This window comes from Corvus moneduloides, chromosome 3 (genome assembly GCF_009650955.1).
Source record: "Corvus moneduloides isolate bCorMon1 chromosome 3, bCorMon1.pri, whole genome shotgun sequence".
Taxonomy (NCBI): domain Eukaryota; kingdom Metazoa; phylum Chordata; class Aves; order Passeriformes; family Corvidae; genus Corvus; species Corvus moneduloides.
This window is the reverse complement of record NC_045478.1, coordinates 112,007,400-112,035,005: the sequence shown is the minus strand read 5'-3', so window position 1 is coordinate 112,035,005 and position 27,606 is coordinate 112,007,400. Positions and strand designations below refer to the sequence as shown.

Genomic DNA, 27,606 nt, shown 5'->3' with positions numbered 1-27,606 from the left:
GAATTAAGAGAGAAAAGAAGGAGGAGAGAGAAAAAGACAAAATGAAATGGGCTTTTTCCTAATGAGGCAAAACAAGCTAAAAAATGTGATTCCCTTCCTTTTCCTGTAAGATTGAAAATGCAGATTCTACTCCTAGAATGATTCTAATTTTTTTAGAGTAAAGTAATTACTAATAAAATTATTTTGGACAAGAGGTTATTACTGTAAGTTCCAACTAAAGAACAAAAATTTTTTTAAAGACCTGAAAGATCTTTGAGGAATGGGAGGATAAATGTAAATGGGTGAAATTTCAACACCAGGAAACGACTCACTTGTCAGCAGACTCATGTTCACATTATTTGGCACATTCAGTTGGTGTCCCACATGGCACAGTGACCTCAGGATCCCTCGTCTCTTTACCACTACGAAAAAAAAAAATCTTATGAAAAAGGGCTTAAGGCAAAGTGGGTCAAGGCAGCAGGTGTTGTGGTATATTTTAAGTAACATTTTCTTCAATGAGAAATGGAAGCATGAGGTTTGACCCCTAACAACAACATCACAGAGAGGGATGGGAAGGTTTTAAGTTTGAAGGATGACTCCCCTGAAATGCGCATGTGACCTGATAACCCCTGTGAGACAAGGCAGAGCTGAGTTAAGGAGGAGAGAGGGTTTCAAGAAACAGGCTTGAGGTTTTTGGAAACAAGGAGACCATGCAAACGGGTCCTGGAAACTACCTTAAATGTAACTGCAGGGATCTACAAACTCTCTGTTGTTAAAACAACACTTTCAACAGCTGGGAGCACTGCCCTATATAAAACATATTTAAAAAATATTTGTCTGTGGATAGATGGGGATGTCTCCCTCGAAAATCGCATTTCATTTCAAATTTCAGCACTAGACACTTCACCTTTCACAGTATCTAAGTTAAATACCCTTCTGGTTTGACTGAAGGGTATTTAGAAGACCTCCTTACCTTCAGTGGTGGAGATGGTAATTCAAGTACCACATAGCAGTAGATGATGGCCATTGAAAATATTGTATTTCCTTAAAAAACACCAGCAGAAGACTGGGGAAAATAGTCAACTTGCAGAGGAATAACCACTAGTAAAACCACCACATGGATTTCATATATCCTCAGTTTCCGTAAGTGTAATATGAGATACTAAACACCTATTTCTTCTTGTCTGAGGCATAACAGAAATTAAGCTTTCCCTCATTTTGCCAAAGGACTTGCAAGGCTGTTTACCTGACTGTAAAAACAAGCCCACTCTCTCAGAAGACAGAACAGTACAGAAATTAATTAAGATCAAGAGAGCATTCAGCATGACGCCTAGAAATATACTGTAGATGTAACAGGAGAAGATTGGCCAGATTAGGCACAAATGAAGTCATGTTGATGAGACTACTCTCTTGTACTACCAAAGAAAGGACTAAAGCTAATGCTTAAAGTGACCTGGGACCTATATGAAAGGCCATGAAAAAAACCCCACAGATTTAAGAATCTTGCATTCCTCCCTTCCTTCTTTTTTTATTTACTCTTCCTTTTTCTGAACCTCCAATTTACAGAGAAGCACATGGACTCCTCTGAACCCCACATTTTGATATTCACCAGCCATCATGGAAAGCTGTGCAAAACATTTCTTGTGCCCTCAGGAAGCTGCTGAAATTTGGAAAGAGAAAAAGCACACAACTTTATTGAGGTCGGTGTAAGCCCAGAGATTTCCAAGCTGCATGTCTCTGTTAATCAAAGTGACTGTGCCAACATGATTAGGATACCCACAAAGCCAAGCCAATCAAGCAGTTAACTGAGGGAGACCACAGAGCAGATAGCAAATACCACTGGAGTTGTACATTGTCTCAAAAGATTATCACTGCAGTTGTTCAAACTCTTGTGACCAACAAGGGATTTCAGTGACTCATTGCTATTGTGTTTCTGCAGCTCAACATTATGTCCCATGCATATTCTGGAGCTCCATAGCACCACATGTGTATAACAATGTGCCACTCTTAATAAAATATCTTTGCGGTAAAAGAAGTACCAAAAATATTCGCACAATAGCAGAATGCCAACCAAGCACTGAACTACATTAGAACAACTCATTGGGTGCCATTCCAAAACAGCATCTGCCATGGCCCCAGGAAGTAGCTTTAAAAAAAAAAATATAATAAAATAAGAGATTTTTCTGAAAGATCACAGCTTTTAACATACCAAGGAAACGTCAAGAACAAATTAACATATGACTCACCTCCCTGAGGTCTGTCCCATGGTTTCATTATCAGTCAAGCAGAATCCATTGTTGCAAAAGCAGTTCAAAGCATCCATTCCATCCATGCGCCACACTGAATACGCAGCAAGTCTTCATGTATATACAGCATTGTTAAAAAAAGGAGGATGGCAGGATAACATCTAAAAGGAAAACAAACAACCCCTCCCACACTGGATTTGGAAAGGCCAGCAAAGCCCATCCATGTCAATAAGGGCTAGGAAAGACGATGGTCATTTTTCTGACAATCTTAAAACTTTCCCAAGAAAATGATGGCCTGCAGCTGGGGCACACCAATCAGCTGTTCTGGCAAAGGTCACTGAAGGAAAGATCCCCTGCTAGTTCAACAGCAGTGGTTTCTTAAATAATCTTGAAACAACGAATAGCGTATGAACATGAACACTTCTTCCTCCGCAGGATTCAGGCAGGAAAACAGGGCCCACATAACTGCTGCTGTCCTCCCGGAAGTATTGCTTCCCAGCAGAGCAGAGCGTCTCCTTCAGATCAGAGCAACCAGGCGTGCTGAAATGAAAACAACAGACTTAATTGACAACCTGGAAAGGAATCATGGAGGAGTCCCATCCAAGAGACATGGTTTGGGCTCCTGCCACAACTAAAGAGGCAGATGTAACTTCTGGCACTGACAAGCTCTGAGTGTCATATCAGATGAAGGTAGGAGATAACAGGGAAACCCTCGATACATCAATCATGTCACAGAGAGGCGTCATGCACAGTAAGAATCTGGCTGAGTTAAGGTTAAAAAAGAGGAATCAAGATATTAGGCTCTTACTTGGATAACTGGGGGAAGGGAGGAGGACTGTATTTTCTAATTAGAGTCCTGATAAAAAAAATGCATGTGCAAAGGGTGCCCTAACAGTAGATTTTGGCTGCTGAAGGCTGGAAGAGCAGCGGGGGGAGCCCTGCAGAGGAAGGACAAGTTTCTAGAGATGCTGCTCCTTCCTCTCCTTTCTCACAGCTGATGACAATGACACAGAAGCCTCTCCATGTCAGGTAGGGACTGAACTGAAAATATTCACACTCTTCTCTCCCCATTTTCTTTTTTCCTTTTCAGAGTCCTGCACTGGGTTAGCAACAACATATGAGGAGTCTTATGGATATGATGGACAACACACACTGGCACCAAGCCATGGGATGCCATCAGATCTTCCTGTCAAAAAACAATATTCCTCTGCTTGCATTCCAAGCACCAATAGAAGACAGTGGTTTAGGACTTCCACTCACCTACAGACCCACATCCCTGGTGTAGTAACTACTTGCCATCACTGCACTATAAGAAAGCCTAAAATCTGGCAAATATGGTGAAAATCTGTTCTCCATGATAGGTCTTGAAATAAATTATGTAGCTGAAAGGATGGATATAATAGATTGGAACTTCACAGCCTCTTTGTGGTCACCCACTACCACAGACAGAGCATCCCACTCACAAAACTCCACAAAAACAACCAAAATATAAAAAGCTTAAAATGAACTCAAACTTTAAAGCATCACTGGAGTTTACCATGAAAGGTGCACTGTGCATATATATAGAACAGGAATCCTGCAACACACAAAGCTTTCTACAGATATTCAAGACACCCTTTCAACTTCGATTCACTTAAGCAAAACATCACTGAAGCAATGTTAATCCTCTTGTTTACAGTTATACCCACGAGAGAATGGGAATTCACAGCTCAAGATCAAACAGATACACTAAAGGGAGCTATTTAACATCACTAAGGATAGCACCCTGTAATTACTGTATCAGGGAGGTTGGATCTTTCAACACAGGTTTTGCTTTAAGAAGAAAAGAAGAAATAGGGAGCTTTATTCAGCTCTGGTTTTGCCCCAGCCTCATATCTATTTCAAGTTAAAACTGAACAAAGTACCAATTTATCAACCATTGTTTCAGGACCCCAGATCATCAGAAAACTATATGAAAGAGGCAACACAGCTAAAGCAGTATCAAAAGCATAGAGCAACCAAATGCAGCTGTGTACGCAAATATAAATATTTTTACCTTTGCACCTGCAAAGCACAACTGTTACCAAGGACATGTTGAAAACTGGAGAATCTTGAAGAGCTCAGGCCAAACATAACCCTTGATGGTAAGACCCTAAAGAGTCTGTGTGTGAGGTCTTACTAACTTTCACAGAGTATTTTTTGGGCAACATGGGTGCCTGCTTTTCTGATCCTGTATTCACATTACCATCAGGGGGTGGCTTTTCCAAGCAGCCTTAGCCTCAGGAGGTAGAGTGCCCTAGCTATATGATGTAGGTGTCCAGAATGCAGACAATCCAAATTTGGGACCTTTTGTCATATTGACAGCATTTCAACAGAATCTAGGCTTGGTACTTCAGTTCTAGTAGCAGTTCTAGATTCAACATGAATGCAGGACTACAGAAAACCCTCTAAACTATTTAAAAAGGAATTATTCAGTTAATATTCCTACTGAAGTTTGCAGCTAATCAATTATCCACAAGAATTCACCATGAAGTCCACAAGATTTTGTGAACCCCTTCAATAAGAACAGTCTAAATACAACTGTAGGATTCCTGGTAGCAGAGAATTTCTTCACATCTTGATATTTTCCATAAGGAAGAAGAAAAATAGAAGGAAGCCTGCTCCTATGAAAACATATGTATTTTGCTAGCAACTTCACTCAAATGATCCCTATTGCATTAAAATCCCAGTAATGCAACTCCTCTGTGCCCTTGAGAAACCCCATCCACTTTTAGCAGCTGAAGCATTCAAGATCTACAACATAAAGCAATTGGATTTTGAATGCAGGTTGCTTCGTTTTAAAACATTACTGCTCTTTGATGTTTATCTGTTTAAGAGAGTTTATTGCAGCTAATTCACAGCAGGAGTGCCCTGTGGCATCCTCAAAAATTATATTAAAAATATAAAAGATAAGAAAGGAAAACATAATAATTATATAATCTAATTTTTTATGGCTACACAACAAAAATTAAATCCTAATTTCGTAATGTATATGCATAGAACTGTTTCTGACACATACCAAAAGCATGAAGCCATCATACACAGGCCTTTTATTGGAAAGTCTGACAAACCGAAACAGCAAGAGACTCAATACCATATTAGTTAGGTTCCAACTTTATTTAGAAAATGAGTTGCAAGGATAAGCCAGAAACATATGGATGGCAGGTTGTTATCCACGAATAGAGTTAATGCACAAATGGCATTTTTTTATGAACTAGTTCTACAACTGCTGCTGCAGTCACTCCCTTGCACCCCTTAAATTAATTAATGCCAAAAAATGGACCACTCTGGTGCATGACCTGGTTAGTTCAAGATATTACTGAAGGTGCCCATAAGACACCGGCAAATGTAGTCAGGATAAAGCAAAGCCATTAAGACCTGAGAACTCCATTGTGCCAAGCCCAAGACAATGTGTATTTAGCGAAACACAAACAGCCTTACCATGCTTTTCCCTTTAACTGTATCTCTTGAAGGCAGAAACTTTAGGGCAGCATCTTGAGTTGCTTCCTGAGTAGCAAATTTGGTCCATCTGCAGTATAGATCAATTATTATGGATCAACTTATCTGTAATTTCACACACAAGAATCAGAGAGAGTTATTCTATACTAACATGGCAAGCAGAAGCAACATTTGTGGAATCACATTGCAAAGGAGTTTTCACAAAGGAAAGCCTCAACTGACAGATCTTCCACTGAGTCATCCCTTTCAAAACAACCCTTCAAAAGAGTCCTTCTGAGATGCTTTCCAGAGCATGGATTAGACTGAATTTTCTTAAAGCCTTAAAATTCTTTTGGGGTTGGTGCCTTCACAGCATAGCCCCAACTCAGTGCACATTTAACTAGAGATCTGTAATTCATGTTATTCCACAGGACTGGTAAACCTAGAGAGTTTTTCAGAGACGGGAAGAGTTTAAAGATTATCTATCCCAGATGTAGTGGCTGGAGAAAAATGGGTGATTCCAAAGAATAAATGAGAACAGACATTCAGGTCCCTGTTTGTGCTAAAACAAATGAGGATGGATTCACTAGACATTCAAAGGTCAGCTCTGAGCTCCCAAGTTTCACAGTCTGAGACCCACATGTTGGGATCAATACAAACGCCTTTCCAGGTGAACGAGGGTTAAGGATGAAGACTAACTCTGAGGAAATACAAACAAAATCAAAAATACTCTTCCACAATGACTGAAATTTCAGATAGCAATGTAGTTCAACAGAAAAAGGGAACATGTTTCAACACCCCTGAATAGGCTTAAGTAGATTCCCTAGGAACCAAGTTCTTTGAAAACAGAAAAAACAGTCTTGATTTAAACAACTTGGATGCTGGAACCCATCTGAGAATCTTATGTGATAAACAACCTAAAAAAACCAAACAAACAACAAAAAAAAAGCCAAAAAACGTTTGAGTATGTCTTCATTGAAGAGAAATTGTGCCATGGACTTCATTACATTCTCAGCTTGTCCTTTTATTCTAGTGTTGAAGACTGCTGATGCAGTAAATAAAAAAAGCCAGCACAGACAGGTACCTTTCAAAAGAGGCATGCACAGGCAGAGGAAAGAATCCTTGTTCCAGCTATTGCACTCAACCCATGTGCCTCCTTTTGCTGTTAATATCTAGTCTATCTCAAGAACAAGCAAAACTGAAATATTTTCTGAACTCCCAGGTATAAATCCTCTTAATTTTCATGGCCATCAACCAAAAATGAGATGCTCCACCTTGTCAGACACACTGAAAACATTGCTTTCAGACAAAAATTATCCCTTGAACACCAAAATTTTAGGCTTAACTATTTCCTTCTCCAAAATTATACTTTTATGGGAAAAAACCACAACAGCCTGTATTCTGCCTAAAACTGAGTAACATTTCCTCCTGGATAGGCGCCTCTGAGTGCTTAGAGCCAGCAAAAAGCAGGTGGGAGGATCTAAGGCACCTGACAACAGCCTCAAGTGCATATTTAGCTCAACAAATTGACCAAAAAGACACACTTGTTCTGCAGACGGGATCTGCAAAGGCAATTCAATTCCATTCTGCCCTTTGCAGCTGAGATATGGAGGCCTTTAATTGCCCTCTGTCACTGTTTTACTAGCACCGCACATATACACTGGCTTATTAGAGAGGGCTACCTCTGCACAGAGCTGTTGCTGACCAGAAATTTCTACAGAAAATGAGAATTTAGGGAATTTACACAAGTGCCATTTAAATGTACATATTTCCTCTGCTAAAATCCCACTCAGACTTGAAAAGAGAAACAAATAAAATTGGAGATCTGCTACACTTAACATTGTCTCCATAAACAAAGGTGTGAACGAAAGACTCCAAACCTCTATTCACCATTTTTATGCATCTTCTATTTCATGACCATCACCAAGGTGCTCCTCACACATGAGGCAGGGAGGGAGAGAGGAAGAAAAAGATTTAATAAATAACAGAGAGGAAAATCCTGATGACGTTAGTCTCAACCACAGGGAAACAATAGTTTGAAAGCAAGCCAGGTCTCTCTCCAGTCCCAGGCTGAAGCCCAGCATCCAGCTCATTAAAGTAAATAAAATATAACAGTGAATGAAAAAGAAAAATAATAAGAAAGATCACATGAATAATAGAGAGAATCTGAGCACAAGTCCAACCAAATGATGTCAACTATTATTTAATTTTTACTTTGCTTTCTCAGAAAAAAACACCAGAGAGAGCAGGGGGAGGGAGACCTGGGGAAGTAGTGTGTTAAAGAGAGAGAGGCAAGGATATCCCAGAGGGGTTTTGATAACATAATCACTAAAATAATATATATACATTTTAAAGGCTTTTGACATTATTCCCTTCCAAAAATAATACAATGGAGAGTCAGGAGAAAAAAAAAGGTAATGCTCAGAATTGCAGGAATATTTACACTGAACAGCTCTGGGCCATTGTATCCCAACTGCACCTTCAGTCAAGGATGGAATTTGGCCCAGAGTGGACAGTTGTTTATATAATTAGTATGTGAGTTAAATCAGTTCTTGACAAAATAAAGAAGATTGACATTAGTAGGTTAAGTCATTCTTATCTAAAATTAATAGTATTCAACGAGTGATTAAAATTTGGATGTAAAAAAGATGCTACATCTTTCTTCTGGTTTAGTAGGAAGCTAATCAGAACTCTTTTGAGAAGTCTCTTATGCCCAAATTCATGGAGATCTTTTCCAAACACCTAGGACAATTTTTAATACACCTCTTCTTCCTATTAAATCTTAGGAAAACACTCTGGCTTCTGATCAACACCACTGGAACTGAGATCTTTTTGGGGCACATTCGAAGACCCAGGAGATTTGGTCTGTCACAGACAAAGGAAATCCTACTCCACAAGCTCCCATTGGCAAAGTTTTGTCAGGTATTGGCATTAAGCATATATTAAAAAAAAAATTGTATCAATCAGTATTTGAGTAAAAAACTTTGGATTCTCAGAACCCAGGCTGTGCAGGTTACATAAATTTAGCTATTACATGACTTTGATAATCAGTCCTTACTCTTGCACCCAAGAGGAACCCAAAAGTCATGATGATTGCTGTTATCTTCGGTGATGCCAGATTTTCATCTCCAGACACATAAAGGTCACCAAAAAACCAAAGTGTTACCAAGTACACTTTCATTTTTAAGCATTGAGCAAAACCTCAGTCACCTTTGTTATCAACCTGTGAATTAATGACAATTAAAGAGTTTTATGCTGACCTGAATATGATTCTTGTAGACCTGAATAGACAGTGGCAAGTGGGGGGAATCTGTCCATGACTATGCATTTCAATGCAGCAAAGGAGATTTACTAATTTTTTTGGCTGCCTTTGTTGTCATTTCGGATTTTGATTTAACTGACCTTTTGTATCATCCTTCCTCAGCGTAATATACACATGGAAATTGAGTGTATGAGTAGGCATTCAAAGCCAAACTTTGATTCCTGGACATGAATGGCACAAGTGATCAAATATTGAAAATACCACATTTTAAGTAAAAAAACCAAACAAACAAAACAATAAAAAAGTCATCTCTATGCCTATCTCAATACAGAATTGCAATATTCACAAGTTACATTTATTAATCAGGAAAGCTGATTGTCCAGCCAGACAGCAGGCTAAAAAAGACTAACAATTATAAAATATTAATTGCAAATCAGAAACTCACAAACTATTTCTAAGTATTTATGAACAATCTTCAAACAATTAATTATTAATTGAAGAACTTTGTGAGCAACTTCCTACAGCAAATAAATCAGAGAATTCTGCAATCTGCACAAACAATTTATTGAATAAATTATTAATTGTGATTTAAGTATTCACTCAGATCTGAATCTTTCTTTTTTAGTTAGTCACTATGAAGATTAACCAAAAATCTGCTTAATTCTATTGCCATGGTGTAAATTAAAATGTATCCACTACCTATAATTTTACTGGAAGTAGTCAACACATGACAGAAAGATATTGAGGTCATTCAAACCATAATCTAATCCAAACCTATTTTACCATAAAGTGAAATTTTGGGTGTTTTAGAAGCACAGTGATATATGAGAGGAATTTCAGATACCTGCGATTAATGGACTCCCTGAGAAAATCTGACTATAACTGCACATATTTATAGCCCTTACTTGCAGAAACAAATGCAAAACAGGTTTGAGAATATGATCAGCTTTTTGTTCTCTTTAAAAGCTGGGATAGGAAAGAGGTGTTTTGTATGGATTTGCTTAGCATGCCCTTCAAGGCATTCCCTGCCCTCCAGAACCTTCTGGGTGAACTTGGCAACTTTGAGCTCATTTGTTCTCATTTTGCCTCAGCTGCCCAGGTCTGTAAAGAAGATAATTTCTCTGAGCAGGAGAATAAACACACTGGGCTGATCAGGGCTTAAGACGAACAGCAAATAGTAAGATTGAAAGCCAGAGTAAGGGACTTTAACTTCTAGCAATAAGCATCATGTTTATAAAACAGGATCACAAAGAGCAGCTTTTAACTTCCCATCTTGATAAACCTACACCTTCTGCCTTTGCAGCTAACATTTATGATTACTACACTGGTTTAGAAATACCACTCTCAGCTATGGTGAACTCTCAATAAGTTGTGTAATAACATAGTAGAAAATAATCCAGAAAAAGAACAGGGTTAACTGCATGACCCATTATTTGGCACATACAGTGAGCACTCAACAGAGAAAGAACATCTGTGATGCTGCTGACTGTGGAACGTGGGGATCCCTGAACACACCCCAAAGCCACACCAGGCAGCACAGCAACCCACAAAACATGGCTCTGCTGCTCCCAGACCACAGGCAGGGAAAGAATCTATGGCTATGCTCGTAACATATCTGGCATTCCCAATAATCAAGCGTTGACTGTCAATTTTTTTTTTTTTTTTATGATTATGGCCCTTGAGGTTTCTAGACACTGTGGGATTTCATGCATAATTCTCCATGAGCAGCGCAGACACGCACATCCAGAAGGGGCTTGGAGAAACCAGGAAACTAGGCAGGCACAGATGGTTTTTGTTTCACAGAGCAGACAAAACTTTTCTGAATCATCCTCTTTAACACAAAGGGGCATCTTGAGACAGAGATGTGAGAAAGGCACATAGCTAATGAAGCAACAAGAAATCTCCAGCAAACTATTTCTAAATCTCACTTTAATCTCACCTTATTAAAAAAACTTCTAATAGGCACAAGTGTCTAATTCCAACAAAAGCCATCTTCACCCACCTGGGAATAGGAAATTCAAAGTGGAATTTGCCCAAGTTAGCTTTAAAATATTGTAGGACAAATGCAAAGCAAACTGCAATCTCAGTTTGACAGCAAAAATTAGAAAACAGAGTTTTAGGTGTATTGCTGCTAATTATCTTTGGGCCTTAGATGACATTACTCAGTAACCCATGGCTTTTAACTAGGGCTTTTAAAAGTGGTATTTACGTTAGATCACATTAAGATCTTGCTACAAGTTTCTCCAATAATTCCCAATTTTACTGAAGTCAGCAGGGGTAACTCTGGATTTATACTGGTACAGTTGTGGTAATAGTCTGCTCACTGGCTCTGAGGGTTTAGGTTCGGTTTAAATGGTAGAGTATTAATATTATCATTAGTCACCATGAGAGAATGAGCTGACATAAGTGTCTTTCAAGAGTGAATACACACAGAAATAACCGGGTGCTGTATCAGGAGGAAGCACTTTAACTTTTTTTTTTTTTAATAAAAATCAGAATTTGATGTTTCATTCACCTCTATTTTACACATCCCATATAACAAAACTTCATCTGAGAGCCCTGATACAGAATCCACTCATTTATTCCCTCAGTGTCTACTACTCACCTTCACACCTGTCTTACGTTTGATCAGAAGGGCTAAGCAGTAACAAGGAAAGGATGACCCATTTAGAATCACATTTCTCCAAATTCTAATGCCCAGTTGGATGTTCTCTCACCTCACATCTCTCTGTTGCAGCTGCAAATGGCATTCATGCTTATGTTGCTCGCAGAACAGCAAGAAGGATACTCGCTACAGTTACAGTGAATGCATTCATTTTTTCACTTCAACAATACTTTTTTTAAATATCTGTTTTGCCCTTTCAGTTTTCCACAGCAGTCTAAAAATAGTAAAGCCATGCTTAGAATAAATAGCTTGAATTTGCTACCTAGATTTAATTTCTGCTTGTTTCATAGGATGAGTTAATTTGCCATAAAACTTTAACCACTGCTGATACTGGATTCCAGCATCCATAGTTCCCTACAGAATTTTATTGCCCCTAATATAATAAAATGTAGTTTAACCTTCACTACTAATTTCAGAATTAACTACTACAAACCTGACTAAACGGCCTTTTTTATCCCATGGACATTATCTGCTCATCATTCACCTGAACCTGCCTTCTTTCCACAGCTTAAAGTTCAGTCAAAGGTTCAATAGAAGATTTAGAGTTACAAAGAGTATCTAAGCACAGAGAAGCTTCCAGAGGAAGGATATCTAAAATATTCCTGCAGAAAAAGTCTTCCAAATCTAACACCTCTACAATGCAAAATAATCACAAATTGCTGCTAATTAGGGATCAGGTGAACTGTGCAGACTAAGTGTAATCTTGCTAATAAACAGGTTTGAGTTACAGTAACACAACAGACGATGCTATGAGCTAAACCTCTGTAAGAGGTAGAAAACACCCAACTTCTGGCACTGATGGCCTTTATGAAAGAGATACTCACTAGTCTAAAAACAGGCCTTTTGAAAGCCAGGTGAGACACAGCAACAAACCTTTTCATGCCTTTCCATGCATTTCCTTTTGGCAGCACCAAAACTAAACAATCCAGCAGTATTCTCTTCATTTGGATAGGCACATGAAAAGGAATACGCTCTTTATTGAAAAGGGAATATTGCAATATCACAGTAAGTTTATTTGCTTGCAGGATTAAAGAAGCAGCAATTTAATTAAAAACAACAAAACATTTTTGGTCTCCAAAACCAAACCTGCCTCAGTCAGATTTAAAAATCCCATTAATTCACACTTCCTACTGCCAGTGCCCTGTTGCATGGAATGCCATACATGCTGTAATGGGCACTCACAGTGTGGATGCAGTGATGAATAAAACCCAGTTTAATCTCAGTCTAAATCTTGGGCCACCTATTCAGCAATGAAAGTACCTAAGAATTAGTAGATATCCTTAAAACCCACCGGCTTTAGTGATCCACCATGCCTATTATTGCAGGTTCTGTGCTGTAGCAAGACTACATTACAAAGTTGAAGTAGGGATTGAATTACACTAATCTTAATACAACCTTAAACCTCACACCTCTCATTGCAAGTCCCAGAGTTTAGTTCAGAGAATCACTGAGTGTATGAGAAATGAAGTTGGACTGGTGGGCAATTCCACCACCACCCAATATTTTTCATTCCACAGACATGCCAAATAGCTCCCTTTGGAGGCTGTGGCTGGGCTGTGCCAGCAGCTCACACTGAAGGCTTAAGCCGACCCCCACAGGAAGAAGGTTGCTTTGACAGGAGACATCTTCTCTGACCTCAGTTTGCCTGCGTTTCCCACCATAAAACATTTCAAGCCTGCCTTGACTCCCTAAAGCACATCTGTCTCCCACTTCTAATCTGGATAACACCCTCAAGTTGTCTGAACAACCCTCTACCGACACTCTTTTGTTTTCCCCTTCCCTTATTCTGCTCAATAAAGCTGGCTTTTGGCATATTAAAGCTTAATTTGTTTAAGAACAAACAGTTGGGGGCCTGCATCTCACAGACAAGAGTGACAGATCACACGAGGAAACCAAAGACTTCAGGGGCAGAAGATTTGGCAGGTTTGTGTCTCAGTGGAGATGCAGAGCTCATTGTCATGTTTCCAAAAGGCATTACACAGGGCTCCAAGGTGGAGCTGTTTACCAATACCGTGATCTCTCCCCAGATGCAGTTGCTACTGCAGCTAATTAAGAGAACAATTAAGACTAAGGCAATCAGTCAAGTACACAGATTCGAGTCATTTTCTCCACTCTCTGATGCTGCGCTGGCTCCCAGAGGGCTAAACCTTATTCACTCATTCAGAAAATGACAGGAAGAAGCTATTAAATATCTGAAAACCATAAAAATGCAATCATACTGTTCCCGAGCTAAGCCACTCACCAGAGACCAATGCCAGGCAACTTAAGAAACTTGCTGGCCCCCAGAATTCACATACTTACAAATAAGAAAATTAATCAAAAGCAGTTCAGATCAAAATTTAATTAAAAAGAAAAGGATTGCAGAAGACTTCCTGAGATTTCTCTGTTTTATGTTTATGACTGATCAATATTATGTGTTATCAGCTCAGTGTATGACAAATTCCACTGGGCATCTTTAAAGAGGAAGTAACAGATTAAATATTGAGCTAAACAATTTAATCTCTGCTTTAAAAGGTTTTCAGATATTTGTAAAGGTAAATCCTATTAGAGTATAAATGTCTCCATGTGCTAGTGCTGTAGTCTCGTCACAGAGGAATTTGTAAACACCAGGAGACAGGCCCTCATTAAATATAAATTTCCTTCTTTTGTAGAACTATTGATGAAAAAAGAAAAAAGCATTTATGTCTTCAGTGGAGGGGGGAAAAGGGTCTTAGGAGTGAGACTTAAATGTATCTATAGGTATAAGTAAATATTTATCACACTTCCAGAACAGTCAATGCCAACTGGCTCCCTAAATCCATTTAAACACAACTGAGAGCAAGGATCCTTCACACCTCACAGTGACGGTGGAAAAGACTCATCTCTGGGAAATAAAAACATAGCCAACCGTGCCAAGCACATACAGGAACAGAGAGCCACGTGTGATACAGAAACAAATTTAGGGAAAGGCTGAATCCAAAACATACCTCATGCCTATTATATACAGATACTATATATTACATACACAGGCAGACATACAGTAAATATGGTATGTCATGCACACAAAGGTGAGACTGACACTGTAGATGTTAAAAGCATGCAACATCAAGGGAAAAAGCACAATGCACGCCCTCTCAGCGGCAGGGCAGAAACGTAGAAGGTGCACAAGGCCTTCAGAAGTACTGCAGCACCCACCCTCTCTTCACTGGGGAATACTTTACCCCACTGACCAACATCTGTTCTGCAACATTTGCACACATGTATCTTCACTGGGACTTGGAGAACACACACAACCACTGGAAGCATTGTTCCAATCATTGCTGCAGTCCAGAACCTGGTAATCTGGTAACCTTCAACACAGAATGCAGTCCAGAACCTGTGCTTATCTACCTGTATTCCCCTGCCCCAAGGACCAAACCCACCTCTAATAAATCAATGTCAACCACTGTCAGTGACCAGCAGGAATACCACCAGTTCCCCGAAAGCACTTACTCAAGTATTTTACCACCTAGGACCACCCCACCATTCCACTGGTGGAGCACCAGGCCAAGCCAGTCTCCTGCATCCATCCACCCAGAGCCCTATGGGCAGCTCTTCTGTTTCTGAGCCAGTGGCTTTCTTCATTTTACATTTGGGAATTAGTCTATTTTTTTTTCCAAATTTTATGTGAAAAGGGATTAAAGTAATTAGAGGTTTCACACAGTCCTTTCTCCTATCACCCCACACTCCCACAACCATTAATCAGCTCTATTCAGTTTCAACCCAAGACAGATAAAGAGAGAGAGGAGGAGAAGAAATGTTTTGAACATTTGTTATGGAAGGCTGGGTGACTTAAGAAGCAGAAATACAAAACAGATACAAACAGATCTATTGTATATAACTTTGCTGTGACAAATAAGAACATTAATAAAATGGGACAATCTTTCTATCAGATGAGAAAAAAATGACAGTAATAAGGAATTTAACAGTTTCTCAGTCAAAACTAAATAAACTCCCAAGAGCTAAATTTCAAAAACAAATGTGTTTTAAGTTACAAGAAACTTTAGTACAAAAGTCCAAGTTAATAATACATAGTTACTACAGATTTCTGTAAATAGAATCACTAATATTTCAAAATAATGACTTTTTTTCAGAACAAGCCTACATATAAAAGCGTTAAACTTGATCCTTCCAATTCCCACTCTCCTGACATTCGCATATTTGGAAAAAGAGATAAAATTTTGTCATGAAGATGATGACCAGGATGGTCAATCTTTTCCAACCCTGAATTGAGGGATACCAAATGAACTTCAAAGGAAGTGGTACAAGATGAAAGGGAGACTCTCACCTTGGTGGTCCTGCCCCAGGACACCAACAACTCTAACAGCCAAAGAAGGAATGGAAAAGTTATGGGAGAGGACACAAAGGGACAAAAGCTCCCCGCTGATGAGTTTTAAATAAAGGCTAGCTCTTCAGAAAACCCCATCACAACAATCTGGTGTAAGCTAGGAGAACCTGTCCAGGAAATGCCTCCTCACACACTGTCTCCCGCTGCCCGAGAGAAGCAGCTGCACCACGTGGAACTGAACTATGGCCTTGTCTGACTATCATGTTTTATACAATTAATTTTGAGAAGATTATCACCATTAAGTATTTGCCTTCTAACTGCTGTTTAGCCTCAGATTCCCATATCACCTTGATCTCCACATGTTTGGGGGCCTTAGTTACATATTTTCATGAGTAGCGGAAAAGGGAAAAAATCCATGGCCCTGTGTGATTATGTTTCAATACAAAACAAGTAGTGCAGAGAAAAACAAATGGGTTTTTCCACCCTGCATTGGATGGAATCACCACTGCGTTTGACTAATTATAGTTTCAGTATCAATGGCACCACAACCAAACTGTTCATTTAACCCTTGGGATAAGAGACAAGAATACATTTCTAGATGTCCTCCGTCCTCTCCCCTCAGCTACATACCTGGTGCTGAACCTGAGCAGTACCTGCTAGGCCAAAATCCATGGGACTCCTTGCAGGCACAGAGATCTGGCTATGCACAGCTGGTAAACCTCTCCATCCAGCTGCTCCATGCAAACTCTTACAGAGGTTTGCCTTGACTGGAATGTGTATGGGAGCTGCCATGAACAGAATGAGCCCAACTTTCTCTTTCAAGATTAACATTGGGTCTAAATTAGGATTTTTACCTTAATACACTCTAACAGTACACATGCATTACCTGCCCTTATGAATCTCCCTTCATTAGCACACTTAAGTAAGCACTGAACAAATAAGCAGTGAAAATGGATGTTTCAGAGGACTCTTATGCCACTAGATGCTGGGAAAATATAGAACTGGAAGAAGTAGATACTGTACAGGTTCATCACCTTCTTCAGTTTGCTTCCCTCTGAACTATTTGTTTCTGGTTTTTGCTGGAGTATCTCTGGCTCACAAGATACTGAGCAGCTTTACAAAGCAAATGAGAAAGTTCAATTTAACCAGTACTTTTAGAAAGGCAAGTATTTCATGTGCTGCTTTTGCAAAGAGAACAGAAAGCATCACAAATATGTTCAGTACAGCATTTGAGGACATACCAGGGCTAATCTGCCTGGAATCTCAAGAATAAAGGGGAGTTTGCCCTTTAAATGAAAACCATCTCATCTCCTTTGTTGTTCTAAAAAGTGTTTGTTAAAAAGCCAATTCCTTGATATAGTCTCATATTGTGCTATTGATTATTATGTGGAACCTCCCACTCCCTTCCAGCTGAAATTTTGCAGGAGTTATGCTTTATAATCAATAGCATGCTCCACACTGAATGGACTTGCCAGTGCAGCAGCTCTCCTCCAACACCCCCAAGGACAGCTGCAAAAAATGAGCAGGCTACCTCCCGGAGCTATCTAAGGACCAGATCCAAACTTCATTGAATTCTATGGAAAAATTCCCACTGACTTCAATGGGCTTTGGATCAACCCCCTGCAGAGGAACACTTTTTAAAATAAACATTAGGGGAAAAAAAATCATTAGGACTATAAAGCCTTTCATATTATCTCCTGGATACATTTTAAAGCAAGAGGGTGGGAATGTGCTCTTTTCTCCTTATGAATGTGCAATTCCTGTTAATGTCAGGAAGAAGTCATTCAATTGTGAGATTGCAAAGGGGGAAAAAGAAACATGGCCTAACTTCTACAAAATCAACCTCTGTCTAGACCTAGATTTCATTAGGAAGTTTTAAAAAATATGAGTTAGACACACATAATTTCAAAAATCCCTTCAGAAAAAAATAATTTAAAACCCCCTCGATTTGTAAAGCACTTTGACAGTATCTTGGAACTATCTAAAATACAAAGAAGAAAAGGAAAAAAGTTAGAATAAATTACATTCCACATGAGCTTTTGATGAAAATGTAATATTATGCAGGCTTAAATATTATTAGCAGAAACATTCAGTTTGTTTCCTGTTCTTTGTGCAAATTATGCTTAGCAGTGTTGGAATAATTCCTGGGGTTTTGCCTCTCCAAATGTACTTCTACCTGGGACCTGTTCAGGCTGAGCTCACAGGCAGGTACATACGCTACACCCTTCCAAAGTGTGCAAGCAGAATCATTCCAAAACGCTAAGTTTCCTCCTGCTCTCAGAGGAATACTGCCCAGGGCTGAGTCTGAAACCAGTAAGTTCTGACAGATGAGTAAGCTCTGAAACCAGTACGGTCTGATCATTTCTAGGATCAGGATCTGAGATTTACCATCCATCTTTGCTAGTTCCTGGACAGTTCCTTCACAGCAAGACAGAGGATCTCCTGTTGGCAATCCTTCTACAAAAGTCTCATTCTGCTCAGGAGCTGCAGATGCATTTGCTGGGCTCAGTCATCCTTTTAACCTCAGCTTTTAAGTTGCCCCTGCAGACTGCACACAGAAAAAAAGCTTGAGCTTGGTCATGAATGTTGACTCCAGTTTGAAGAGGTCACCCACAAAGAAGTGACACTGTCAGGACCACAGGGTGGATGGGCTTCAAGGTAGATTTGGCTCAAGGTCCAGCTGGTTGCAGGCATGAACTAACAAACTGCCCTATCTGAAGGAAGCCCCATGCTGTGAGAAGCTTCTGCAGAGGCAATGTCCTCCGACTCTCCCTTTCATTCAATTATCCCCATGATCTAACCTTGCAGATTTAACTGCAGCTACATGAATATGAAAGTTTTAAAATGCATAGGCTCACGATGACCAGAAACCAAATTTTTCTCAGCAAAAATGAATAAATAAGAAAATCTTTCTGGGGGTAGAATGCAAGCGTCACATTGCACCAAAAGTATTTTTAAAACAATGTATTCTTTAAGAATGAAAAAATGTTATTAAAAGAAAGAAAAGTTTTCTGTAGATCAACATTAAAACATTTTCTTTACATTTTCCCAAGATTCTGTCCTTTTACTCAGCCCAAACTAACATTTGAATTTCATCCAGACTTGCAAATAATTTCAATAACCACAAAACTGAATCTCCATTTCTCTTTTGGGATAGCTGAGAATAATCTTGCCTGAAAAATAAAATAATTCTAACTGAAACACCAAGAAAGAATAAGTCATGCTCAGGACTGAAGTCACTACAAGGCACATTTCAGATGCCTATGCAAGTCTGCATTTGAACACACATGCAGTTTTGGTTCTGGAAATTCAGAAAGAATCCTTTCAGCTCTCTAGTTTCCAACAATTTGTGATAAACACAGCACATTTAAGGATAGGACTATTTCTTTTACTATAATCACTTAATGACACTAGTGAAATGATCAAAGACGTTCCAGAAGCTGAAAATTCATTCCAATGCAGACATAGAAATAATTGGGCTAAAAAGTCATGTTAAAACACTTTCTTCTCAGTTATGCCTCAGAAATTTGCTCACAGCCCACAACGATTTCAAAACCGTACTTCTGGGGAATAGTACAATATAACCATAAAATTACACTTGAGATAAGATTTAATTGTCATTCTCACCTTTCCAACACCTTTCAAGAAGTAATCCTTAAAAGCCTCACAAGAAAGAACATTGCAATTAAAATTATAGCATGCAACAATGATATTAAGAGAAAGACAAACTGCTTTATAGGTTTTACAGGAGCTTAAGTTCAACAGCTTTATTCAAAGTTATCACAAGTGATCCTGTCTGATGGATTTGAGATATTCACTTTGGGCCCAAGGATGTTACAGCTAAATAAAACAAACTGACATTATGCCCTAAGTGATCTTTTCATTTGCTTGAGCCATGAGGCTGGAGAAAGCCAGTGGAACTGCAGCAGGTGAACCATCACAGAGGGAGAATCATGTTCTCCTGTGGTTTCATTTCAGTGCTGTTGGATTCACAATGAAAGCAAATGCTACTGTGGAACAGCACTAGTCCATGGTACTAACTTCCACCTTCTCCCTTTATTCCTTCTCCTGCTACCCCCTCTACTCTATGTTCACGAGTCTGTCAACAGCAAAAAAGAGATTGAACCACTCTTGACTGCAAGAAGAGGTTCACCAGCAGCTAACTTTGTCTTACAGTCATACCCAGGGCAGTAGTTGTCACACCTGAAAGATGTGCCTTGTATCTGGAGTAGAGCCCAACCAATTTATGCTTGGGAGGTTTCAGGCACAAAGGGAGAAAGCTTGGGAGGACAGCCAGTTCCACAAGGCTGCCAGTATCTTGGGAGGGTCAAAACCTTATGCTGTAGCTGCCATTTTGGTCTCCTATGCTTTCAGGGGATGTATAAATCATTCTCCAACGGTGCATGCAGTGCCTGTAGGGAAGACACACCGCAGCAGAAGGGAAAGGGAAGCACAGCCTCAGTCATGTATTCTGCAGCCCACATTACTTCCCCAGCAGTTCAAAATGCTGGGATCAGCTGGACCTTCCAGACAAAGGGGAGGTGTGTCCTGTAGACACCCAGCTACCTGGAAAACCAAAATGATTTTAATTACTGCAGCAGGAAGCTCTAATTTTTGTTCCTAGGAATGTAGCTCTTCTTAGGGTGGGGAGTTTTCTTGTGGCAGTTGACTGCCTGAAGCATCAGACAAGACAAAAGACAAGACTTAGAAGTTGCTGGTGAATCCCTTAAAACAAGTGTCTTCAGGTTCCCTGAACCAAAGGCTAAATGGCAACTTTCATTCAACTAACCTGGAAATTAACAGGGGGCAGGGGGAGAGAAAGGAATGGTCTGATCGTACTTTTTAACCAAAGGATGCAATCTCTTCATAAATATTCCTAGAAATGCTCCCAAATAGAAAGGCTGATCCTTCACTAATGATTTTGTATGGAAGGGAAGAGTTCTACTTGTTGCCTAGACCCTGAGCAGAAGAGAAAGAGCATCTTCCAATTAGATGAATATCTATGAAAAGATGGACTTCATTTTATACTCCAAACAAATTCACTGGGGTCTGTCAAACCAAGGCTTCTTCCTCTCTTTCCAGAGCAAAGAAAAACCAAAGCAAAACTGTTATGTTTTTTATATGCTTGCAAATAGAAACTTTCCTTTTATTCTTTCTCAAGCCCAAATCCAGCTGGTAGTACTGCTTTTAAAACTCCTACAAAGAAGGTAAGACTATTGAATTCAGAAGTCAAATCACTGCAAAGAATATTTTACATTAAAGCCAAACACCACATCCTCCTAAAGCAGCACGAATGCTTTCAAGGGAAGATGGAAAATGTAAATCACTGGAAATCCTGAATACCCAATAAATCACTGGCAAGCTGGCCTGGGTTTCACCGCTGAACAGAAGGAAAGCAAAAGAGTTCCAGAGTCCAGCAAAGATGGAAAGAAAGCGTTCATTGTATTGGGTATGTTACACGATCCGTATCGGACCTTTGTGCACCATGCTGGGGCAAAGAATTTACACGGATGCAAGGAAGTGGGAGGTGTTAAGAAGGGAACGGCACTAGAGTTTATACAAGTGTTACCAATGTTAGAATAATGTTTATCAGCTTACAGTATTTGACTTAGCATAGCTCAAGGGAGAAGGGAGAGATAACAACAGTCCAAAACACGTTCCTTTACCTGAAAAGCCGGAAGGAGGTCTAAATTCTCCATTTGAAAGGGAGCCCAATTAACTTTATCTTGTATATCTGAGCTCCTGCTGGGGAGACAAGTTCACTGGGGGTTATAATAATAATAACCCATGTGCAAACATTTTGACTACTGCATATACTGAAACATCAGAGGAGGAATATAGTATTGTGGAGAAGGTTTATTGCATCAATTCCTTTTCAGCACTATTCTTTGGAAGATGCTTAAAGTCAGCCACACTCTTAACTACTTTTACGATAGGAAACTAAGCAGTTCCCATGCACATGAAAAGACTTGGCTAACCCAGCTGTACTGCTTTTCTGAAATCAACAGGGCTGTGCTGATTGATATCAGCCCAAGAGCTGACTGTCCACAATTCTTTCCTCTATGCCAGCTCAGAGCAGGAACACAACAGAAACAAAATACTCAGCTTCTCTGCAGGAGAACTGGTCAACAACAAACACTGTGATGATGTTGAGGGAAAGAACAGCAAACACTTCACTAATTCCAGAAATTAGTTGCTTGGAGTGGACAGGCATGAGAATGAATGAAACTTGGACTCAGCCACCTCCTTTGCAACAGCCTTCATGCACGGCTCAGTCATCTGCCATCCACCACAGGCAGAAAGCTAGGTTTCACCCACACACACTTGCACATTGAAAAATGTTCCTATGCAAAACAAAAGAGGCTGTGACACTTCAGTCTGGCAAGGGAAATTATTTTGGGTGTGGTAAGAGCCTAAACAATTGCACACAACCTCAAGAGGACAGAAGGGAAGGACTATTAACCAAATCTTCCAGTACTAGATCATCAAATAAAGCTTGTGGAAGCAAAATTTAAAACACAGTGAAGGAGGTCTAACACATCTGTTGTACAAAGAGCCACCTGGAGAACTCCTGAGCAAAGGATGCTAGGACTACATAATATTTCAGTGGTTCAAGGTGAAAGCTCCATGTGTACATACCACACATTGATCAGGAAATCTTTTGATCAGAAAGTACTATAGCATTAGGAGAGTACTGGTAAGGACAAAACAATCTCAACACTTACAAACTTAATCTTCTCCAAGCATCCATTTACAGCTATCAATGGGAACAGGACGCTGGATTTGCTGAACCTTTGGTCTGAAGAGGCACAATGGTTTTTATTCTGTTGGTATGTCCGTGGAGATTCTGATCATTACTTAGTTTATCTTTAAATATGAAAATATAGGGACAGAAGCTGAAAAGTGGAGAAAGACAATAGATGGTGAACAATACCCAATAAAAAGGAGCAGAATATATTAACATTTAATAGGGAGCCATTACACAGAACCACAGAATCTTTTAGGTTGGAAAAGACCCCTGAGGTCATCAAGTCCAACCTCTGATCACCACCTTGTCAACTAGACCATGGCACCACGCATCATGTCCAGTAATTTCCTGAACACCTCCAGGGACAGTGACTCCACCAATTCCCTGGGCAGCTCATTCCGATGTTTAAAACCCCTTTCTGTCAAGAAATTTCTCCTGATGTCCAGCTTGAACCCCACCTTGAAGCAGCTTGAGACTATGTCTTCTCATCCTGCCACTGGTTGCCTGGTAGAAGAGCCTGACCTCTGCCTGGCTGCAGCCTCCTTTCAGGGAGCTGTAGGGAGTGACAAGGTCACCCCTGGGCCATCTTTTTCCCCACTAAACACCCCCAGCTCCCTCAGCCGTTCCTTGCAGGACTTATCATCTAGACCCTTCAACCAGCCTTGTTGGCCTTCTCTGGATTCACTCCAACACTTCCTACCTGAATTGGGGGGCCCAGAACTGGACACAGCACTTGAGTAGTGACCTTACCAGTGCTGACTGCAGAGAAAGAATCACTGCCCTGGTCCTGCTGGCCACACTATTCCGGATAGAGGCCAGGTGCCATTGTCCTTCTTGGCCCCCTGGGCACAGCTGGCTCATGTTCAGCTGCTGTCAACCAACACCCCCAGCTCCTTTCTACTGGGCCCCTTTCCAGCCACTCTGCCACCCAGCCTGTAGTGCTGCAGGGGAGTTGTTTTGGCCAAAGAGCAGGACCTGGCCCTTGGCCTTGTTGAACCTCCTACAAATGGTCTTGGCCCATGGATCCAGCCTGTCCAGGTCCCTCTGCAGAGACTCCGTGCCCTCCAGCAAATCAACACTCCCACCAAACTGGATGTCATCCACAAATTTACTGAGGCTGCTCTCAATCCCCTTATCCAGATCATTGGTAAAGATATTAAACAGGACTGGGCCCAATACTGAGCCCTGGGGAACACCACTAGTCACCAGATTACAAGTGAGCAATTTAATAGGAAAGATGGTGAAGGTCCCAGAAGGAATTTTAATGTGTGCTACGCACTGCTGAGGTTAACAGGAATTGCAAATATTCACATAGGACTTTTGGCCCTGAGCCTATTTTCATCAATGAAAGTTAGCACCAAGTCCACAGCAATCAGCATGTAGGTCTTTGGTTATCAGAGCTGCTGCAGAGAGGGGTGGGAGCTACTGAATATAAAAATAAAGGAAAGGCAATAATGAGAATTATCATATTTTCATGCACTCCAAATCATCCACTCTCATTTAGAGGTACTATTCCACAAAAAGATTTCCTCACCTTTGGGTTAAACCATCTATGGAGAAAGAGATTCAGTAGAAGTAAACATCTCTATGCCAAATAGGTCATTTATAAGGCCCATAAAATTTCAGAATCAAAGTTTAGAAGTTTCATTTTCAGACATATTAGCTTTGGATTATGCATGTGAAAATGTGGTGTAATATCTACCTGACAGGTAAATTCATCCTTGCTGTAAATCTTCGAATCAAGGAATATTTTCCACCCTGCTATAGACATAGCTTTATGTCCAGAAAACAAATCTGGCAGAGGTTCACTTGCCAACAGATCTTAAAAAGTTCCAGTTCTTTGATTAAACACATCTATTTCTGCAGAGTTCAGTAAATGCGTGAATGGAGCATGTGACAAGCTGTTGGCAGCGTATTTATTTCTACAACACTCTGTAAATCATCTTGCCTAGGTTGCCTCTACTCTCTCATTTTCTTGTCTCTATTACTGTTTTTCAGTACAGCAAGTCTGTGCCCTTCTTGGGCACTGAGATGTTTAGGGGCTGCTGCCCTTAACTTCTATGTGAGATGTGCAATGATTCCTACGAAATGCACTGGCTCCTGTGTCATATTGCTTAAATATTTTTTGGTGCTCAACCAGAAACTTTCAAGGAGTACCTCTGCCATGTAGATCTCTCATAAAGCATTGACATTGCTAGAAAGGAGGACAGGAGGGGAGGTGAAGTAAATCTCTAAACTCAAAAATGTCTGAGAAAGACAGTCAAGGGTGTGGATGAAGTTTTCTAGGGAGTCACTTTTCACTGTCATATGACTTTTCTGACAGGAAGATACACCCTTAATGAAAAATGCCACAGTGTCATTATGATCTGACTTAGAAACAAATAAAATGGCAAATTAGGCAAGACAGCTTAAACGTGAAAAATTGCCCTCTGGCCCTGAAATTCCAGGTTTATTTCCCGTAGGAAGAGTTAAAGCCATCAACAAAGGAGCAAAAATTTTCCTTTAAGGTTACATGGACAATGGGACCTACAGAACAATGTATGTCAGCTGCTCATGGTATAAGAAGAATAATTATGATTTGATGGCCCAATTTAAAATCAAGGAAGAGAAAAATTCATTTGTATAAAGTTTAGCACATTTCATGGTAGCAGAGAGCTGAAGGAAGAAGGTTCAAATGCCCCTGATAAATCACAGAAAAAGACAGAAAAAAATAGGGCAAAATTAAACCAGGACCAGAAAAAATGATGTTGAAGTATTTAACTGCTCAAACACAGGAGGCATGTGGTTAAACAGCAGTTCTCCAGAAACATGTTTAGGGGTTACTGGATCAGAGTCCACATGGCTCTGCTGTCGAGAAAAGAGAAAACATAATGTTGGAAGAGATAAACAGGTATCAAAACACACAGAATAATCTCCCTGCTCTCTGCAGTGTCAGTAGGGCTTCACAGGAACACTGCATTGACTTCAAGAGTGGATGCAGCTGAGCAGCAATGGGATGACGTTTCTGGGAGGTTCAAGACACATCTATGAAAGGTAAGGACTACAGCAAACACTGCAAAGCACGAGAAAGAAGTGCCACAAAAGAAAGAGCAGCTACATAACCTCCATCACCGATTGCCCCTCAGAGTGGGTTGGGCAAACATGCCACAGGAAAGCATCCAACCATTCTACCTAGATTGCTGTTAACTCCACACACACAGCAGGGATACCTTCCAGCCCAGTGTTTAATGGATTCTGTATTCCATGGAATTGGAGGACACCCCCCTGGCAATGAGTCAAGGGGATTCACTGCTTTCTCTCCAACATTATTCACACTTCCCCCTCTTTTAGGTCATCCTTACCTTCACATTCAGAGAACCTTTTGGGTTGGAAAAGATCACTGAACATCATTTTCAGTGCTCAGTTTGGCTTGGCACACCTGTAGAATAGATACACACATTTAGACCTGAATGTTTATAGCATTCTGGGGCTGCACCCCATTTTCTCTATCATCAGTACAATTCTGAGACCTTTACTTTATTCAGGGCTGACCTAGCTTTGTGCTGACTTGGTTTCAAAAGTGCACACAAGCATCTCTGCCTTGTGCTGCATCATTCTCCATCCCCACACTTCCTCCCTTGGAGTTCCACTGGCATCATCCCCAGCCCTGTACCAGGGCTCTCTGTTTAGGAGCTCTCCTTTTCATAGCTGAGGCAAATACACTATTAAAAAGGATCTCTGCTGCCCTCTTTCACCACTTTTAGTCCATTTGAATACAGCAGAGCAGAGAGAGAAGCCAGCACTTCAGGGAGATGAGAGAGAGGCAGTAATAACATTGCAGAGACATCAGGCACTCAAATGGAGATGGCTAGAGAGGATCAAGCAGAGAACTTAAGGGGTTTATCCCTGCTGGAGAAATAAACTTGAACTGAAAACAAGCTCAGACCAAGATTTCACCTATTCTACTGATCCAGATCTTAGTAAAAATCTTACTGAATTGAAACTGAAGCAAAGCCAGCTTCAGTCACAGCTAGACCCAACCCCAAAAATGAGTAAGACTAATGTCTCTTTCACTTCCTTGTATTTGATCAGTGATGTGCTAGAGATGATCCTATAACTAGAATCTCAGCTGGAAAACAGAGAAGTCAGGAGAATGATGATTTCCATTGCCAAATTAAAGGAAAAGAAGTAATGGCCACCACAGCCTAGTATGGCACTGATGTCAGTAAGCAACTCACTGACATGATTGTGCCTGAGGCTTAAGTGAAGACCCTTGCTATAACAACATCAATTAACAGGAGTAACAAACACTCACATGAAGGAACTTTTTACATTCATTCTTTTGCCTTCACTGTCAACATAGAAGGATTAACAGAAAGATCATTGTCTGCACATGAGAGCAAATATTAGGACTACCCCATCCAAAGCCCACAAGGACTTGTTCAGCACTGGAAAACAAAATGCCAATAAATTCAAGAAAATGTGATTATGACAAAGTCACGACACATCCAAGTCTAGAGGACTGCAGGCAGTTCTGATTGTCCCACCTGGAAAAGAATCCAACAGAACGGGGAAGGAGCAAAGAAGGAAAACCAGCTCCTGACCACAGGAGGAGACAGAGTAGGAAGGCAGTAATCTTCAGGGTGGAAAATAGCTATCTAAAGGAGACATAGCAAATTTAAAATTGTGATGGGAACTCAGGAGGCAAATGTGTGAGACGCTGTTTTTCACAACAGAGCTCCAAAAACCCCCAAATAACACCAGGCAGGTCAAAGTCCTAGCAAAAGGAGTAAAATTTCAACAGCTCTCAATTAAATTGAGGAAGCCACTGAAAAAGGAGGCTATGAAGACAAGAGAGTGGAAAGATCAGCTTCTTCAAGAATAGTCTGTTAGTGCTTATTCAACACGACAGACTGAATGGAAACTATAAGGCCAAATTGTGCATTACAATAAGTTTTTCAGTAC

At 40.2% G+C, this 27,606-nt stretch overlaps 1 long non-coding RNA gene across 4 annotated transcripts in view; it reads right to left on the bottom strand.

The window, feature by feature from the left end:
- The window catches only part of LOC116441541, a 70,279-nt gene that overhangs the window by 22,334 nt on the left and 20,339 nt on the right, over window positions 1-27,606 (bottom strand). For 3 of the 4 annotated variants that reach the window (XR_004239123.1, XR_004239124.1, XR_004239121.1), the window contains exons 2-4: window positions 26,004-26,080; window positions 2,226-2,386; window positions 312-401 (exon numbers count right to left, since the gene is read on the bottom strand). This is a non-coding gene — a long non-coding RNA (uncharacterized LOC116441541). Of the gene's footprint in view, window positions 1-311; window positions 402-2,225; window positions 2,387-5,684; window positions 5,773-7,571; window positions 12,960-26,003; window positions 26,081-27,606 lie in introns of those variants that run through there. The other variant, XR_004239122.1, reaches the window with a different exon arrangement.